The sequence below is a fragment of the Amblyomma maculatum genome, chromosome 3, assembly GCF_055883805.1.
Source record: "Amblyomma maculatum isolate TAMU_Amacu chromosome 3, ASM5588380v1, whole genome shotgun sequence".
NCBI classification, from domain to species: domain Eukaryota; kingdom Metazoa; phylum Arthropoda; class Arachnida; order Ixodida; family Ixodidae; genus Amblyomma; species Amblyomma maculatum.
This window is the reverse complement of record NC_139346.1, coordinates 45,804,840-45,824,451: the sequence shown is the minus strand read 5'-3', so window position 1 is coordinate 45,824,451 and position 19,612 is coordinate 45,804,840. Positions and strand designations below refer to the sequence as shown.

Genomic DNA, 19,612 nt, shown 5'->3' with positions numbered 1-19,612 from the left:
GTTTAATTGAGTCAAGTCAACACAAATACGAACCGCTCCAGATGGTTTGAGTACTGGCACAATTCCTGCACACCATTCTGTTGGTTCTTCTACTTTGCGGATCACGCCATCTCGCTCCATACTCTTGAACTCTTGCTTAACTCTGTCACGCAAGGGTAAGGCTATGCGACGCGCAACATGAATTGCAGAAGGTGTCGAGTTCGGCTTTAGTCTAATTTTGTATTCTCCTTTTATCGCTCCTAGACCACTGAAAAGCTGCGGGTAGGAAGCTTCGACGGCTGTTGCGCTACTTACCGAGCCCGCAAATTTAATAACTCTCAGAGCCTCAAGCGCTGGGAGACCTAAAAGTACGGAGCGTAATGGTGAGACCACGTACACAATTTGCTGTACAGTGTTTTGTTTCCACTGGATAGTGGCATGAAACTTTCCCAAAACATTCAGTGGTTCATTCGACGGGCCTGTTAGGATTAGGTCGCACTTTTCTAGCCTGGTAGGTAAACCGGGAAACGTCGAGGGCACAACAGAAACTTCGGCCCCGGAATCAACTTTAGCGAACTCCGGAGTGCCGTTAATGACGACCTGTACATACCGAGAATTAGAGTACTCCCCGTTCACCGCGCCAACGAAGTACGCCCCCTTGTCCATATGGAGAGAAGAAAGTTGTATCTTCTTTCCATCACGTGCAGCCTTTTTTCGACATACAGCTGCGAAGTGTCCGCAACAATGCTAGTAGTTGCATTTGGCTGCTTTTCCCGGGCACGAGGCTCTCAGGTGCGCTCCTTGACCGCAGTTGGGGCCTGAACCGGGGGTGCCTGGTCGGTAGGACTGGACTCTGGGTCGCGGACCTTGTATTCCAGATGAACAGTTCTTTGACGAGCTGTCCGAGTGCTGTCCTGAAGAATACTTTCTGGGCTGCCCTTGCTTGCTGACCGCGGCAAGATTGCCAGTCCCCGTTACCAAAGGTTCGTCGCCGGTTTCTCGCAGTTGCAGCTGCTGTCGTTGGACGGTCTCCTTTAAACGCGCTTTTTCTAAAGCGCTGGCGAGAGTCATGTTTGCATCCATTTGAAGCTACTCAGAGACCTTAGCGTCCCTGAGGCCGACCACGAACCTGTCGCGAATCATGCGTTCCTTTTCATTGTAGTCGCACCGGTCCGCCATCATGTGCAACGCGGTAACGAATTGGTCGACTTACTCTAGAGGTTCTTAAGTGCGACGGTGAAAGCACGCGCTCTCATAAACAAGCTTCCTTGTGGCGACGAAGTGCTCGTCGAAATTCTTTTTGACGACTTCGTATTGCTTCTGTTCTTCTTCGGGAAATGAAAAAGTAGAGAAGATTTCTCTTGCTTGCCTGCCTATCGTATAAAGCAGCGTCCGGACCTGCGCTTCTCCATTCCGCTCATTTAGGCCCGAGGCGAAGCGGTAGTCATCAAAGAGTTCGATCCAAGAAGGCCATTCAGACGTCCGGTCGAAGTCAAACCTTCGCGGAGCTGGAACCACGAACATGCCGTGGGAGCTAGGGCTTGACTGCGTGGTCCTCTGACATGGCGCCCGTTGACGAAGTTAAGGCAACGCCTCTCAAAAGCCAGAGGATCCCACTCCTGACCCCATGTCGCGTTTGGTGCCTTGCCGGACGCAGAGCGCGACTGTGTAGCGTTTCGTCCCTTGCCGGACGCCGAGCGCGGCCGGGCAGTAAGCAGGAAGGAACTGAGACTGGCCCCGATCCCGGCACGATAACAACAACTCTTTATTTCACGCGAACAGCATCTTTATATATAGCAAGCACACATGTGACCAGTGACGTCACGGATTCAATGTTTCAGACGCGGCACAGGCGCTATCAGCACAGTGATCGTTATGCCTGTATGTACCTTGTTGACCAGCAATAAATACGGCAAAAGCTTTTGTGGCGCAATACATTGACACTACATATCTGAACGCTTTTTGTGGCGCAATGAATTAACGTTACATATATCAACGCTGAAACATCTGAGTGGAAAGTGAGTGGAATGTTTCTGAAATCGTTCTTTTTTTACAATTCACTGCGTTCAAATAAATAACTGGCATATTTCATGGGGTCTGTTTCCCTTTATGTTCCATTGTGAGATTTATTTTATTCTTAATAGTCTTAAAACCGCCCCTGAGCAGAGTCAGGAGGCGAGGTAAGCTATGCTTACACTACGTACTTACCATCACCGCAATTTTCGGCCTTGAGTGTGTCTGTTATCTTCACGTGCGTTCGGAGACATTCCTCAGCAGCAAACGCCGTTTTAACCCTCGGAGAAAGAACCAGTGAAGGGAAAGAAGTTTCGGGACCCAACAGTTGAGAGAACGGAATTTCGCCTCGAGGTCACGTCGGGCGGCTTGGGCGGGGGTTGTGAGTTAGTGTACTTCGGGTACAGTGCCTAGAATATACTGGCTAGTGTGACGAGCGCCCGCGCTTCCCTATGGGCGAGGATGGCGCTGTTTGCAATGAAAGCCAATCGTTAGCGGTAGAGGGCGCTGCTTGTCGGGAGGGTACCACCTGAACAGACGACGCAGTTTTCTCGCGTCAGAATACGGCAATCTGTTGGTGTTGCGCGTGCGTGTTAAACCTTCTTCTGCGCGTCTTTTGCTTTCACGAAGGTGCAGCAGTTTATTTACGGTGTAGGTGTTTGCTCACGCTAGTTGTTCCGCACTTCTACCTGCTAGGCGACAATTGCATAGGCACGGTGTGCGTAGGTTTTTTTTTTCGCGTTTTGTGCGCGCGGTCTGTGCTCGCCTGTATCCCTTCTTTTTTTACTGTGTCGCCAGTGGTGAAGCGCGGTTCGCGATTGTTGTTTCCCCAGTGCCTCTCATTAAACTGCGGAGAAAAATGCCAAAGAGAAAGCGGTGGTGCACAGAGAAGACTTGCTTTTTTGGCAAACGGGGCTACCGCTAGAACAAGGAGCGTACGTATTACTGCGCTATCTGATGCTATGTAAGTACGAGTACGCATTCTGTACAATGGGAACGAAGCATCGATAGAAATGACGGAAGGTAAACGGCAACTGCTTTTGTTGGCGAGAAACATTTTTAGAGCATGCAGTTATATTCACAAGGATAGAAACTTGGGCGAGTCGGTAACGGTGCCCCATGACAGTGTGTAGCAAAAAGAGTGTACACAATCAGGCGCTACAGCCAGCACCTGTGTTGTGTACATTTTCTGTGTCCCTCGATTGTCTTTTTGCGCTACACATATGTCATATGAATGCAGTTAATTATATATTAGGCGCATGTTTCACCGTAAGCGCGGCATTACCAACGAGCTTTCTCGTGATGAACCGGCCGCGTCTCGTGCATATTGTGTATCTGAGAAAAAAAAAACTTCTTCAGCTTCTTCATTCAAAAGATGGTGACTTCGGCAAAACCTTGTGTGCAATCACAGGCCGCGATGTACCTTAGCAGCTGTAAGTAAAGGTTCCTCGCTTGTGCTCTGCTGTTCATGCAATTCTGCCACATATGTGCCTGCGTTTTTATTGCATATACATAAGAGGAGTGTTGCGTGACTTTGTTTCCTGTGTGGTTCGCATATACAATATTAAATTAAACTGCGCGTACATGTTTACTTGTCAGCAAGTGTACAGTGCGCAGAAAGAACCATATGTCAATAAAAATGAAGCATTTCACTTTGTTCCAGAGATTACAAATATATTTTATATCAATAAATGCCTATGCGTTAATTGTTGTTAGAATAGGAATTCTGGGTTTCCCTTTGTGAGCACGGGATGTCCAGGGCTAAGATGCTCAAACTTCGCAGAAGCCTTCGCAAGCAAGAAACGTTAAATAAGTGCGCCGCTTCCAGTCCAAGAAAAAAACACACACCCTGAAACTTGTAGTCAGCGGCTTCAGTAATAGCTAAGGTCTGTTGCGACTTAATGAGAGCTGAAATACAGTGCAAGCAGCCCTCTTGCTGAAGATGTGAGAGGGCGGTAGGCAGCAGACAGCGTGGCTGGTACCCACCCAGTTTGCAGCGCTCCTGGCGGCGGCCGCCGGCATTCATCGCTCATGGTGCCACCCGGGAGGCCTCGATCGGCACACTAGCCAATATATTCTAGGCACTATACCTCGGGTCCTTCGGATCTTTGGTCTGGTCTCGGCTCTGGACGGTTCATCTGTGCGACTTATCAGGGCGGCGGTATTCGCGTCTGATCGGGTGTGAACCAATTACAACACCTGGAATGAGGAAACGAAGTTAAAGCAACTGTACTTTTAAAGATTTTGCCAGAATCTGGTTTGAAAATCATGATGCTTTTTAAAAGTATTGGGAGATATTTAGGGAAAGGCCTTTTTGTTTTTCCAAATGTCGTCCGAAAAGAAAGAACCAAGGTCCACCTTCGATTCTGAATTCAACTACCGAATTGTAAGACCCTTCTTATGTTTAAGAGATGAAACGTCTCTTCCACAGAGCCTATTCCAACATGACCAAGGAGAACAAGGTGAACTTCCTGATGTGCAAAGAAACCTTTTGCCAGTCCCCTACACCACCGACTTAAAACAGCGGCGGAATTCACTCAAGAAGCGGCGAGCATTGACCACACATCGGATACCCGAACCGATCAGTACAACTGGCCGCTTCATGCCTTCCTCATAGGCCACTATGACGCCTCACCTACACGCTGAGATATCTTGTGGGAACTTAACTGCGATATCGTCCGCGAAGGATTACGGCGACTCCTGGAAACGTTCCAATGGCCCTAGACAGCGACGGCTGTGGACGTCGTCCATGAAGTTATGAATGCACTTGACTCCATCATCGTCCATTGCAGTTGAGCCCAAACGATGAAATACGCTGGTGCGTTATGTCGTCCTGCGTTCCGACGAGCCACTCCAAGCCCCCCTCGTCACGAACAAACCGTTCTTGAAGAGGTATTCACACTTGGGAGCCATTCGGCGAGGTTGTATGGGGGAACCGCCGGCCCGCGGAACCCCTCCCGAGCTCCTGCATTCATATGGGCGGTGGAGTACGAGAGGGGTGTCACTGTAGCCAGATGATACAGGCTTGGCGCGCGCCGAAGAACGTTCGCATCTTTGCTGCCTGCTCCGCTCCTTCGCTGCAGCTGGGTTCAATGTGCATTGCTGGAAATTTGAACTCGGGATGTGTGGATGGGACGTAAAAGGAATGCGGAAGCCGAAGGTGGGTTTAGAATGAAGTAGCGGGGATATTTTATATATTTTCAAGGTCAAAATAAGATTATAGAGACAAGGTAGATGTCATGTCACGACAGGAACCGACCAGAAGGCACACCCTCGTTCTTTTTTTTCATTGTCTCTAAGTGGTCGTAGAAATTTTATTCAGTGAAGACCCATAAAAAAATAAAAAAAAGTAAAATTATATTGCCGCCATTCCGTGGGTGGCTTTCCGGCTGCTGGTGGTGGCCTCTAGGTCACGCCTGGCGGCGACTTCCGCTGCCCAGGTCGTAAGCCGCTGTTAAATATGCGGCTCCGGACTGGCCAAAGCAGCCTCCCACAGCTGCGGGCTGTTTATTTGCCAGGAGACGGGGGGAAAGTGCGCCGGACAAGAGTAAAGAATGTGAGCATAGTCTGCTCGGGGAGAGCTGCAAAGCGTGGATTGGGGCGCGAAGGCACTGGGATGAATAAGGGCAAGGCATGCAGGGGAGAGGAAAGTGTGGGCCTGTAAATGCGCCACGTATTCTGTTCGGTTTTCGATAGGGACTTGTGAGGGGGCGGGAGGGATATTCGGGAGTTGCGGTAGTGGAAGGTGATGTCATGGAAGGTGAGGAGGGAGTCACGCGTGTCCATGCCGGGGTGGAGGGGGCCAGCTCGGTTGGTCATTTCGAGAGCGATAGAATTTGCCGCCTCATTTCCAGGGTGCCCCGCGTGAGCCGGAACCCAAAAGAGTTGGATAGATCGGGAAGGGGGGGGAGGAGTGCTTAAGGATATTGAACGCCGAGGAAGAGATTCTACCCTTTGCAAAGTTGCGGACTTCGGTCTTAGAGTCGCTAAATATGAAAAGGGCTGGTGTGCTGGCAATGGCGAGGGCGATGGCTGCTTCCTCTGCGGCAGTGGAAGTGAGAGCATGGATAGTGGCGACGGAGAGGGGGGGGCTCTTTTATTAGAGACAGTGGCCAGGGCATAGGCGGGATGCGAGAGGTAGGGTGCCGCCTCAACAAACACGGCGTCAGACCGTGTACCGTACTGGCACCAGAGGGTGGAGGCGCAGCAGATCGGCGAGCGGCATGATGCTCAGGGTGCATGTTCTTGGGAAGGGGCTTGACAGTGAGCATGGAGAAGAGGGAGCTGGGCAAGGGATGGGTGACAAAGATAGGGGAGACAGGGGTCAAGCGAAGGGAAATAAGAAATGCTCTGCCAGGGGTGGTGAGAGATAAACGATCGAGTTGTGCCACGCGATGGGCCTCACAAGTTCTGAAAGAGAATTGTGGACGTCCATCGCCAGTAGACGAGAAGTGGGGGTGGAAATGGGAAGCCCGAGAGCCGACTTATAGGTTTGGCGGATGAGACAGTTGACCTTGTCTTCCTTGGTACGAGACAGAAAGAGGTAGGGGAGGGAGTAGACAAGGCGGCTTAGCACAAAGGCCTGAACAAGATGACGGAGGTCGTGCTCGCGCACGCCGTAGTGTCGGTTAGCGACCCGTCGGATCAGCCGTACCGTCTGCTGGACGCTGGTAGTAAGGCGGGAAAGGACAGTATTGTGTTTGCCATTGGATTGGAGAAAGAGATCGAGAATACGGATGCAAGAGACAGAAGGGATGGGATGTCCGTCGATAGTGACATTAAGGTTAGGAGATGAGGTTGGAACTAGGCCTCGAGCCAGGAGGAGCAGGAGCTCCGACTTGGACGAGGAACAAGCTAGCCCGACCGTGCGAGCATATTCGGCGACCGTTTTAGCGCCCACATGGTGAGCGGCTTCCATCTCACCAAGATTGCCGGTAGTCACCAAGAGGGTGATATCATCAGCGTAGAAAGCATGGGAGAGGTTAGGAATGCTAGCTAGAGCACGTGCCATAGGGAAAAGGGTGATGTTGAAGAGAAGGGGAGAGAGAACAGAACCCTGTGGGGTACCTCGATTTCCAAGAGGGAAAGCGAGAGAGGAGAGGGTGCCGAATGGGATCTCAGCCATGCGATGGGAAAGAAAAGCCTTGATATAACCATGGATTCGGGAACCCACGTTAAGCGTAGAAAGGGCGCCTAGGATGGCGGTATGGAAAACATTATCAAATACTTTCGTCAAGTCCTGTGCCAGGATCGCGCGAGTGTGCTTGGCGTGATGAGGGTGAAGGACCTGCTCGGAGAGCTGGAGCATGACACCCTGTGTAGAGATGGATGGGCGAAAGCCGAACATCGAAACGGGGAAAAGATGTTTGTCCTCGAGGAAGCTCTGCAAGCGGTCTAGAACTACGTGCTCAAAGAGCTTACCGAGACAAGAGGTGAGGGAAATAGGACGGAGATTTTGAATGTCTATGGATTTTCCGGGCTTGTGGATGAAGGTTACCTTAACGTGGGTCCACTCAGAAGGCAGAGTGTCTTCGAGCCAATGTTTGTTAAAGAGGTCCGTAATGGCCTCTAGTGATGATGTGTCTAGGTTACGAAGGGCCTTGTTAAAAATTTGGTCTGCTCCTGGTGCGGAAGTGGTGCAGAGCTTATGTAGCGCCGTACAAACCACCCCTAAAGTGATATCTGCGTCAAGCGCAGAATTAATGGTGACGATGTAGGAAGGGAGGGGAAGTGCAGAGATAGCGATCTCGGAGTGCAAGAAGGAAATCGGAACCGGATAGCGGTGAGGATTATAGGAGGCGCGTCACATCCCTGCGTTGCGTGGCCTTGGTATGCGACGGGTCAAGGAGGACACGTAGGAGCGCCCACGTATCCCTCAGCCCGATGTTACCGGCCATGCGGTCGCATGTCTGGCCCCACTGCTGCCTGGTGAGGTATGAGCAGTTCTCCTCAATTTTCATACCCAGGCGGGCAAGGCGGAGTCTTAGTGAGTGATTGTGTTTTTGTGAAAGCCAGTGGCGGTGCAGGGAATGATGCGCCTCCCATAGATGAAGGAGGCGGCTGTCAGCCGTGGAGGAGTGAGGAGGGGTAGGTACAGTAGAGGTGGCGGATGAAACATCTTTGAGCAAGGTGGCAGTCCATTGAGAAAGGTCTGAGATGGAGGTGGGGTCATGTTGCCGTGAATGGCGGAACCGGTCCCAGTCGACTACCTGGCTCAGACGCTGGCGGGAGGATAGGCTAGGAAGAGAGAAAGAGATGGACAGGGTATAGTGGTCGCTGCCGAGAATGACCCAGGTGTTCGTCCACGCTGCGTCCACGACGTTTTTGCCGATGGAAAGGTCCAGAGTAGTGTTGCATTGGACGCTGGGGCCGATGCGGGTTGGGTCAGAAAAATTATTAAGGACGGATACCTGTTCGTTCTGGATGAATGTCCACAGCGCGAGACCTTTCCTACAGTTCTCGGGATAACCCCAGCTGACGTGATATGCACTGAAATCCCCAAGAATGAGGAGCGCGTTGCGATATGTGCGAGAAAGGGCTTTGCGTAGAAGGAGGAGGAGAGGAGCTGAAGGTGTGCGAGGATGGCTGTAGACATTAAGAAGAAAGAGACAGGCATCCTATCGCCGCCGGGGAGGAGTTCTAGGAAAAGGTGCGTGCACTCTGAAACGTCGAGAGGATGCTCTATCGCCGTGTAGTTGCGATGAACCAGAGTGGAAATGTTCGGGGGGGATGCGGGAGGATGGAAAGCAGTGAAGTCGCGCAGCTTAACTGGGGAGAAAGTTTCTTGGAGGGCGATTAAAGCGGGGAGCACGGAGGGAGGGATGTTCTGGAGGTGGAGCTGCAGCGCGTTCCGCTTTCCGCGGAAACCACGGCAGTTCCACTGCTATAAATTAAGGCGTGAGAGGTGTCTGGCCATCACGAGGCCTGGGTTCCCCTGCTGGTGCAAGGGAATTGGGAGATGAGGAGGAGGGAAGGAGGGATGACACCATTAGGGTCATCTGGGCAAGTTCGGCTTCGTTGGCACTCTGGCGGGCCTCAATTCTGGCTACGTGTTCGTTAATTTGTTCCATCAATTTCTGCGTGTCGGTACGCAGGGCAGAAATTGCGGCCATGAGCCATTGCTCATGGGCATCAGAACACGAGGCTGTGTGACGGATGACGGCCTCCACCTCCGGGGTGGATGTGGGCTGGTTGGTGGATCGCCCCTTCTGTGGAGGGGTGCGGGAAGGGGAGGTGGCGCGGGAGAAAGCACTGGAGGAGATGGACATGGGGGCGGGTAGGTGCGGCGGGGGCTTTTGAGTGACAGGTGGTGGGGGCATTGTGGAAAAGGGCTGGGGAGTTGGACGTGCCCTAACAACGCCTGCAGCTGTTGTTTTAGCAGGGTAATCTCCCTGTTTTGGGCAGCCACTTGAGCTTTGAGCTCGTCTTTTTTGGGGTCGGGGGTGGGAGGCTGTAAAGGCCGGCTCACCTGGGAAGAAGTCGATGAGGTGTCTTGACTCGGAAGTGGCGGAAAAGAGACGGAGCGGCGGAGGGGGATGCGTTCTTGGCGGGTCCGGGAGTTGGACCGCTGGCGGGGTCTAGATGGGCGGGAGTCTTCGGTGGAGGGTTTTGATTGCGGTGGGGTGGATGACGTTGACTTAAGGCTGGAGTTGGTTGGAGAGGGACCGGTCCGCGCGTAGCGAAGTCCACACGGGCGGGATCCCGTGATATGTGTGCCTTGGCACAAGATGCATTTATGTGTGCAGGTTGGGGGGCTCCCGAATCTCGTGCACGGCTCCATAGCGAGTGCAGCGTCCGGATCTGGGCTGGGTGCATACGTCGGAGCGATGGCCGTAGCTCCAACAATTCGTGCAGGCTTCGGCCTTGCGGCAGAATGGGTGGCAGATAAAATGGCCGCAGTTGAATACCACGGTGCGGGGTAGTTCTTTTGTGCCGACAAAGGTGATCAGGATGGACCGCGTACGTCCCATCTGTCTTGCATCGGCAACGGCGTAGGTGTTGCTGGGGTTCATAGCTTGAAGGTCTGCTGTGATCTCCTCTTGGCTCTGTTTCTCCACAGCGTTGTAGATTACACCGCGGAGGGCGTTGTCAGGAGCAGCAACGTAAGCGCGCAGGGGGCACGAATTGGTTGCGAGACGCAGCTCAGAGGTTCGGACATATAACCGGGTGCGTTGGTCTGAGGGTGAACTAATAGTGACTGAGTTGTGTGGGTTAATACGTACGCGATCCTTGGCACGGGCGGTGGCAGAGTCAACTTTGGGGATAGTATAAAGTGAGGTCAGGGGGCCCCATTGGTAGTGGTGCGGAGGTCGAGGCCGCCGCAGGGGCGGAACACGATCTTGTAGTCTTCTTGTGAAAGTCGAGGTAGGGGGACATGGTGACGAAATTGGGAGTCTTCAGTGATGGCGGGGGCACCATGGCGGACTTGAGGGGGTCGCTTTGAGTAGTAGCGTCTCCTCTAGGGTAGGCCGAACGCTGGGCCTGAACAATTCGGGTCCAGCGGGGGTCGTTGTCAAATTCTTCTGGAGTGATGGGCGTACCGTCGACTTGGTTCTCCATGTCGACGTCTTCGAGGCTACAGCAGCTGCGGCGATGGCTCTGAGGCCGCAGGGGCGGCATGAGACGCAGCTCTGCGCTACGAACGAAGCGGTGCCACGCCGAGCGTTAGGCTTAGCTTGGTTGCTTCGTGGCGGGTCAAAGATGAGATCCTAGTCAACCGGCGGTCGGTCGGATGAAGGCAAATAAGGTGACAGGTAAATTCTTACGCCTTCACGGGCTTTCTCACAAAAATGGGTGAGTATCCGAGGCGAAATATCAAATCCAGGCGCTCAAAAATACGGATCCCATGAGACGTACGTTCGCACGAGTTCCGAGCTGTCACTTGATTTTCATTGTCACTGGGTCCCTAGATGAGGACAGCAGGTTGTTTAAGAATGAAACGAAATCAAAGTATCTTATTTATCTCACTTAGAATTACAACCAACGACAAAGAGCAAAAGGCTCAGCTTGAAAAATTTCCTGTGTTCATTTTTCCCACTGCGAGATTTGTAGTTTGGCCCCGCCGGGGTGGCGCAGTGGTTACGGCGCTCGACTACTGTTCCCAAGGACGCAGGATCGAATCGCGGCTTCGGCGGCCGCTTTTCGATGGAGGCGAAAAGCAAGGCGCCCGTATGCTGTGCGTTGTCAGTGCACGTTAAAAAACCCCAGGTGGTCGAAATTTCCGAAGTCCTCCACTACGGCGCCTCTAATAGCCTGAGTCGCTTTGGGACGTTAAACCCCATAAACAAACAAACAAACTACCCTGATGCAATAGTAGACGCTCTTGAGAAATGTGGGACTGGCGGACTTCTACATCAGTGGATAGCAAGTTACTTGAGGAACCGGGCAGTTTACACGGCGACTTATGAAGGTGATACGACAAATCATTCTGTTAGTCGTGGTGTCCCTCAGAGAGGAGTGTTCGTCCCATATTATTTATTCTCGTGCTCGTTGGCCTATTCCAAGAACTACCCAGCACAGTTTCGGTATCTGCGTACGCCGAAGACATTTGCATATGGCATTCAAGTGTCACGCTTCTCCAAGTACAAGCGAGATTGCAGCGTTCAGTGTCAATTTTGTCTGCATATTTGGGTCGTCAGGGTCTTGATCTATCCCCAACAAAAAGCGTCATCTTAGCTTACAGATGCAAACTGGCGACGTGGTACCCTGTGACAATTGATAGCCAAGCCATTCCTTACGTGACACTACACAAATTCCTGCGTGTCACTATAGACCGCGACCACTCATATTCGAAGCACATCTCTTTGCTCTAAAACGAACTGGACAGTTTTGCACAAGTTGTAAGCTTTATAGCTGGAAAATTATGGGGTTCATCTGAGCGATCTTTACTTCGCTTGTGCCAGGCGTTTCTGGTTGGATATCTAAGTGACAGTGCGCCGGTTCTTTCTGGGATACGACTGAATGCCCTGCTAGCCCTGGAAAGTGCTCAGGCGCGTGGATTAAGGGTGTCCTTAGGTGCACTCTGCAAAATATCGACGTGGGGCACATTTCATGAGACCAGCGCCTGCACCGCCCGCATTTATGTCCAAGAGGAGCCACTACGGGTGCTATTGCGACACAAAAATAGGCATAATCACCACTCCCTGGCCAACTTTAGTAACCCGCGTCCAGATGCATCTAATTCGAAAGCTATCAGGACTCAATGGAATGCAATACCTACTAACTACATGCCCCACCAAATTTTTGCAGTGCCACTATGGACAATTTCAACACCTAACGGGCGTGAACATATTGCAAGTATACCAAAAAAGCCGCACATCGCGACGGTGGATTCAAACAGTTGGCCCTGTCATATATCTCATCTATGTATAGTGAATCAGTGGATGTTTCTGTCGACGGCTCAGTGACGACCACTTCTTCAATAGCGCCGTTTAGAGTTCCTTGAAGCGCGTACAGCCAACGGTTTATACTTACGCATAAAACATTATCCACGGCAACTCAATTGGCAGACATAAGAGAGGCAATCCGCTACGTTGGTCAGCAGAGCGCAAATAACTGGACGATATTCTGCGACTCGAAACCTGCGCTATAGACTGTAAAAACATACGTGAAACCAAGTACATATGAGCAGCTAGTCGGGCAAATTCTTGTTCTGCTTGATGAGGTCTTCCAGCGTTGCCACGTCGTCAAGTTTCAATGGTTCCCCAGCCATTGCGATATCACAGGTAATGAATGTAGTGATACAGAAGCCAAGTTGGCTCATGAAGATATGCCTTTCATACACATCTTTCTCACGTAATGACGCCGCAGCCTTACTCGCTCAATCAATGAAGAGTGTTACGAATCAACACTGGGATGATGCAAGCCATCCATCAGCAGGACCGCATCTCTCGGCTAGATGCAGGCTCGCGTCTTCACGTACCACCTAAAGTTATGAGACGTCGAGGAACTCTGCTCCATCGGTTCGGCCTTGGAGTTGCGTACACAAAAGCATAGCTCCACAAGATGGAATTGAAGCAAGCCCGAATTGCAATACCTGCAACATTACAGAGTCAATTTTTCATATTGTTTTCATATTGTGAGTATCCTTACTATAGAAACGCGAGGAGGGCCTGTGACAATACTTTTAAGCAGTTGGACAACCTCCTTCTCTCTGAGGAAAAAACTATGTACCAGAGCGAAACAAACGGATAACTGGTGCGTGATGAAGGCCCTGTTCAATTTTTTAAGTGAAACAGGCCTATATCCCTGCCTGTAATATTTCCGTGTGCTATGAAGTGAGCGAGTACCACATGTGCATATGCGCTTGTGCTGAAACATGCGTCAGTGCACTTGGCGTTTTTCTGCTGATGACACGTGTGCGTGCTTCCGCGTTTGTGCCGCATGTGAGTTCAGGTGATGCATATTCAAGACATATGCGGCATGTTGCGTTCTACGAGTGTGCGTGGTCTTCTCTAGTGCGCGATTACCTCACGTAAATATGATACTTTGAGATTTTCTGGTGAAGCGCATCGTTTGCATGTTTATGCGTTTGTGCTGGCATGTGAGAGTTGTCCTTTGTAATTTTGGCAGTGTTTGTTCAGTGACAATTTGTACGTGTCCAAAAAATGTACGGCATATGGCGTTTCACGAGTGCCATTGGGTGCTTGCATGGTCGTCTAAATAAAACGGACCGCAATTGAAACCTTCCTGTACTATGATATTGTTACGTGGTGACAAGCAAAGAAGCCGGCACAACATAGCGACAGGATTAACGTTGATTTTATGCCTGGCCTAGCGTGAGTGCTCCTCTCGCGCCACTGGCGATCTTCTTCGCAGCACTCCTCGGGGCCAACGATCGATCGACCCGATGGTTTCTTTGAAGTCAATATTGACGTGATGGTGTAGATGTTCTAGAAAAGATAATAGAGAATGATGCGCTTGCCACTACGATGACGATGAACACAGTGATGCTTGGATGATCAGCCTCCCCTAGAGCAGTTCAACCATCCGTCACCAGAGCCCATGGGACCGATAGCTCGAGGTCACGTCGGGCGGCTGGGTGGGGGTTGTGTGTATATTTTCGGTTCCTTTGGGTCCTTCGGGACTTTCGGGTCCTTCGTCTCGGTTCTGGTTGGTCTGTCTGTCCTCCTTGTCTTCAGATGCGGGCTGGGGGTTGGGGTTGTGTTGGTGCATGGTGGGATGCTTTTCTAAGGGTCTAAGGCTTTGATGAGGATGACGATGAGTTGTGGTGACTCCGTTTACAATGGGCGAATACGACTATACATATCCTAGGCGATTAAATAAAAAGAAAAAAAGAAGAATCTTTAGCCTGCGCAATCTATTGACATGAAATGCGCCCAATGCTTGATTACACATCATAAATCTGGTGTGGATATAACTAATTGCCTAATGGTGTGTTTTTTTTCTAGGATACCAAAAATGGGCCGACTTTGTTTGATACTGGTGCATTTCCTTCTGCCCGTGGGTATATGCAACAAACCGCCACCTCACATAGTATTCTTCATTGCTGACGACTTGGTATGCGCTCCGTCTTTGCATTTTTATCTTCGAGGTCAAGAATAGAAATTGAAGCGAAATGTAAAACAAGAAAAGTTGCCTTATGCACGGAAACCGGGCCTTAGGAAACGACATGAACGCGTTTGAAACCTGCATAAACAAATGAAAAGAATAAATTTAATAACGTCAGCACCACACAAGTGGGCGAACGTTGTGTTTCAAGCCGTATTAATCCACGCAGGCATGTTGAATGACACGCGATCATTTTCCTTGCAAGACATTTAGTGCTCACCTTACTGTACATCTTCATGCAGTTATCTTAGAAAGCACGCAGCTATGCCTGCTCAAAATCGTGTTTACCTGTGGAGAATAAGAATGGCTTACATGGCTGCACCAATTATTCTCAACGTTTCTTATAGGTCTTAAAGACCAACTTTTTTTTCGTGTTCAGTTTCCAAGGCATTATTGTTGCTAGTGTTTTAAAGAGATTTAAAATGCTTTTATTATTGTTGAGTGTCGAGTTGAGATTTTTTTAAATCATTTATTGCTCAAATACAACACATAGAATCACTGCGCACGGCCTAAGAGAGGTTGCATCAGCTGGTGTAGCGGTAAAAAATTTATAGTGATTGATACAGTCAATAAGATCAGTATTAAGTAGTCTTTGCGAAAACCTGCCTGATTTCATTTTGCCCATGCTTATCTTTGTACCTCCGAACTTCAAACGAGCTCTGTCATAATGCATTGCACGTACAGGGCGAACAGGTTTCCTCGTTTTTTTTTTCTTTTTACCATTATCTTTAAGTGTCCTCAGCGAATTTCCACGTAGGATCGAACAAAGGATGGTCGGTCGACCTTTTATATTTCCTTCAAATTTTACATATTATTGCTTGATGATTGCAAAGAAAAGTGCTGCAATTCGTTTTACTGCCCAAAATAGTTTTTTCGGGGCACAGTGAGTTAATAAAGACTAAGAGGTGGAGTCCCGCGCTTATCTTCTCTGCTGTTTTGGCCAAATTTGGTTATGAATTACACAAATTTTGCTAACTCTAGGTAGCTGTAAATTGTCTGACAAAATATACGTATGTTTTTATTTGTATTCAGTCACATTTTCCTTTCCTGAGTAGTGTGGATTTTTATATAAAAGACCTCAAAATCGCTCCAGAAAAAGAACTTTTACCTACTTTGCAGGCTTTTATTGCAACAAAAACTTATGACAGAGCAGCAATAATTTCACACTGTGTTCTCAGCATAGATATATATCAAACAGCTAAAGCTTATATTTATATAACGTTTCAATAGAGAGTTACAATCGAGCTGATTTAAATATAACATCGAAAGTTCTTAGGACAAACAAAAAAAAGTTTTCTTTTATTTTTTAACCTTTGTCAATCTATTCTTCTTTACCTCAGCTTTTAAAATCAATAATAACATGTTTCATAATTTTGTTTCACTAGTAATTACGGCCACTTCAATAAGGCCCTTGTGCAAGACATAGGCACCACGCAGATCTGGAGATTCTACGGCATTTTTAAATCGCCAACGATTTATGAATTTTTGCATAAAAGTGTATCAGGGTGTAGTATATTTACAAAAGAGGATTAAAGATATTTTCATTGAGAACAGCAAAGGAGCCAGCCAATGAGGGCCCAGCGTTCGATGCACTTCTCTTCACCGTCCACAAATGAGGCGCCACTTCGGTCTCATCGTTCTCCACCCGTAATAATATTGAATCTAGCCATTTTTTTGTCTCGACGGTGCAAATTAGCTGTGACAGACACAGCAGTGAATGGTTTGGAATCAGTTTTATAGGCGTAGAGTTCCTGATGCGCTGTAGCATTGGGCAGCACACAGGCATCTTCCGCAATAAGCTTCACCACAGCAATAAAACTTCCTTAAGACAAAAAAAAAAATCCCATTTTTGATATTTTTAAAATTTATCCAGGTATTCTCCTTCATGTCAGCTTTATTATTATTAAAACATGTTGCATAATATTGATGCACTAGAACCTACGGCAACTCCATTAAGACCCTTAGACAAAAATTCGCAATTGTTGTAGATCCGACTTCTTGCCCACTAGGCGCATAAACTGCAAGCAGGATTGAATTTAAGGTGTTAAAAAATACCCAACAGTACAGAAAAGATATCGACAACTGAGGACGTTAAGTTTGAGATGCTATTTTTACCGGAGCGGCCATGAGAGCGGGGGTATGCACACCACAGACGTTCGTTTTAAGAGGCGACACAGTGAGAGCTCGTTTTTGCGTCTTCTGTCAGATCGAGCTTGAAACAGTAGTGCCTCTTGGGTAGCTGTTCAACGAATGTTCACTGGAGCTTCACTATTCTGTCCGCCCTTTGTTCGCACCGCAACCAGACACCGATTAGCACGGGGGTGAAGGAAGGGAGGTGAGAGCACTATCGGGGAGCTTTGAGCGCCCGCTTCAGCAGCGCGGGCTACAGCCGCTGTCGCATAAGAAACCGCTGCGCCAGATGCGATCAGTGGAAAACATGAAAGTGACGCTCCAGTGGCAATTTTTGTATTTTATTATGCTAAAAATATTAAAATACAAAAATAAAACTAATGGTAACCGGATTCTCACACCTATCTCAGATGACGGCATACAGACGGCATGAACTCGGTCTTTTGCCGCGCGTTCACACTTCATGCCGGCACGTAAAGCCTTCACTGCAGGGTAGACACTGTGCTCTGTGAAAATAATGTGCTCTGTCGAATCATTCTAATAAATAAATGCAGCCAAGAAACACTGTGTTTTAATGAGGCAGTTCTCCATGCCCTTCACAATATTTTCTTTTTCACTAATAATTATTTGGAATACGTTGCTTGCTCATTCCTTGATGATGGAGTTTCTGTGTAAGCCGCCTTATCTGATTGCGAAAAACGTCTGTGCACTACCCTATGCCACAGCGCATCAGGAACTCTACGCGTACAAAACTGATTCCGAATCATTCACTGCTATGTCTGTCACAACAAATTTGCAACGTCAAAAATGATTCCATGCAACGTTGTTACGGATAGGGAAGACTAGGATGAAGTGGTGCGCTCCTTTGTCGAAGGTGAAGAGAAGTGCGTCACCATTGGGACCTCATTGCCTGGATGATGATGATGACCTGAGACAAAATGGCACATACCCACGGCGGGGGATTGGCCAGGGTGTATTGTAGTTCGTAAATAATTATGTTCAAGGACTAGAGTATTCAGATAAATATGAATCTTTAAGTATAATTTGCAAAAAATAAAAAAGGAAAAGAAAAGGTAATGAAGTCTTACCTGTTGATATTATGTAATCATGAATGAAATTGCAAACTGGTTTTAAGGCATATCCCTTGACGCTTGCTCCGAAGGAGAGGAGAACTGGAATGATTACTGGAAGGCCTGATCTCGAAAGGGGAGTTGCTAAGTAAATTTTGCGGAGAGATGTGAACCTCCGGCAGAAGAGAAAAAAATGATCTATGGATTCGATTTCTTTGCAAGACTCACAGAGGTTAGTAGCGGATAGCCACTAACGACATAAATACAGATTTAGTTTCGGTAATCTGCAGCGCAAGAGAGTCATAGACACTTCACATATCCTTGAAACACACAAGCGGCCACGCCAAGGCCATCTGAGGTGTTGGTATTCTGGTGCAGGAAGGAGAGGCTCGTTACTAAGCTGATGGAGACGTTGGAAATTTTAAAATCGTGCTAAGGTTAAGTAAACGGCATTAAGTATAAATGGAACAAGAGGTCCACTAAGAGCGGATTTTGCTAAAAAATCTGCCCTTTCATTATATGTAATACCACAGTGGCCTGGGACCCACTGAAAACGCAAATCTGAAATGTGAGGAGGAAGGAAAAAATAAAGTGAACGACAACGCAGAGTGTCCTTCTAATTTTCGAGCGATGACAGCACGGATAGGCTGTCAGAAAGAAAAACAACCTTAGAAATATTACTAGGGATTTTAGTCAAGGCCAACTCAATCGCCAGAAACTTAGCAGCGAAAATTGGCGTATAGTCTGGGACCCGAAATGAATAACTCCAGTCAAGAGCCTGAGAGTATATGCCAATAGCTGTTTTTTCATCATGCTGAGACGCATCTGTAAAAATGGCAATATGGCTCGAAAATTGTATAGGTAATCCTCTATAAGGGCATTTAATAGATTGGCAGGCAAATGCTTAGCATTCCCTGGGAGGGTGTCATCAAATGAAATTATAGTATCAGGCCGCCGGTGGTCAACTTGTACTAAAGAGGTTACTGATACTGAAAGTTTGGACAGCAGGGAATTAGTAAACACAACCTGAGGGAGCTTATACCTAGGCCAAATATTATCAAAGAAGTATGATGGGAGCGAAGTAAATATGGGGTTAGCCACTCCAGGGACCGGATCCAAAGACTTTAAATATGTTCGCACAGTTAGAAGCTGAAACCGCGAATTTAGATTAGGTATCCGAGCTTCCAAGTATAGCAATGCATTGGCCACTGATTTCAGCTGACCTAAACAAAGGCTCAGAGCTCGTCGTCCTAAAACAAACAGGAGCTCAAGCTTGTACTTTTGGCACCCAGAAAAGAGAATGGAGCCGAATTCAAGTATTGGTCGCACGTAGGTTTTATAAAGCAAGATCAGAGTGTCCCGACGCATACCATATTTCTTATTGCTGATTCTTATCAACCAGCCAAGGGCACGTTCACATTTAAGCACAAGGCTTCTAATTTGAGACCTCCAGTCTAACTGTGGGTCGTATAATACACCCAAATATTTAATAAAATCAACCTGCGGGAATAGGACAGAATGATAATACAAGGAAATGTTAACGGGGGATGTCTGTGGGAATGCTAGGACGGCACATTCGTTGACATTTAAAGTTAGCCTTAGGCTGTCCAGCCAGACCTCCAGGGCATTTAGATAATCTTGCAACAATTGATATAGGGTTTGAATATTTGTAGCCGAAGCAAAAAAGCTATGTCGTCTGCATACACATAAACTTTGACGGCCGGATGAATAGGAATGGTGTGCATTAATATATCGAACAATAACGGCGACAGGACTGCTACCTGGGGTACACCTCTTGACTGGGTGTAAGTGTTGGAATTTAATGCATTCCTTGTGCAGAAGAATGATCT

General features: G+C 48.5%; 1 pseudogene; it reads right to left on the bottom strand.

Moving 5' to 3' along the window:
- Positions 1-353: 353 nt before the first annotated feature.
- LOC146194681 (uncharacterized) lies at positions 354-9,311 on the bottom strand (annotated as a pseudogene).
- Positions 9,312-19,612: the final 10,301 nt, after the last annotated feature.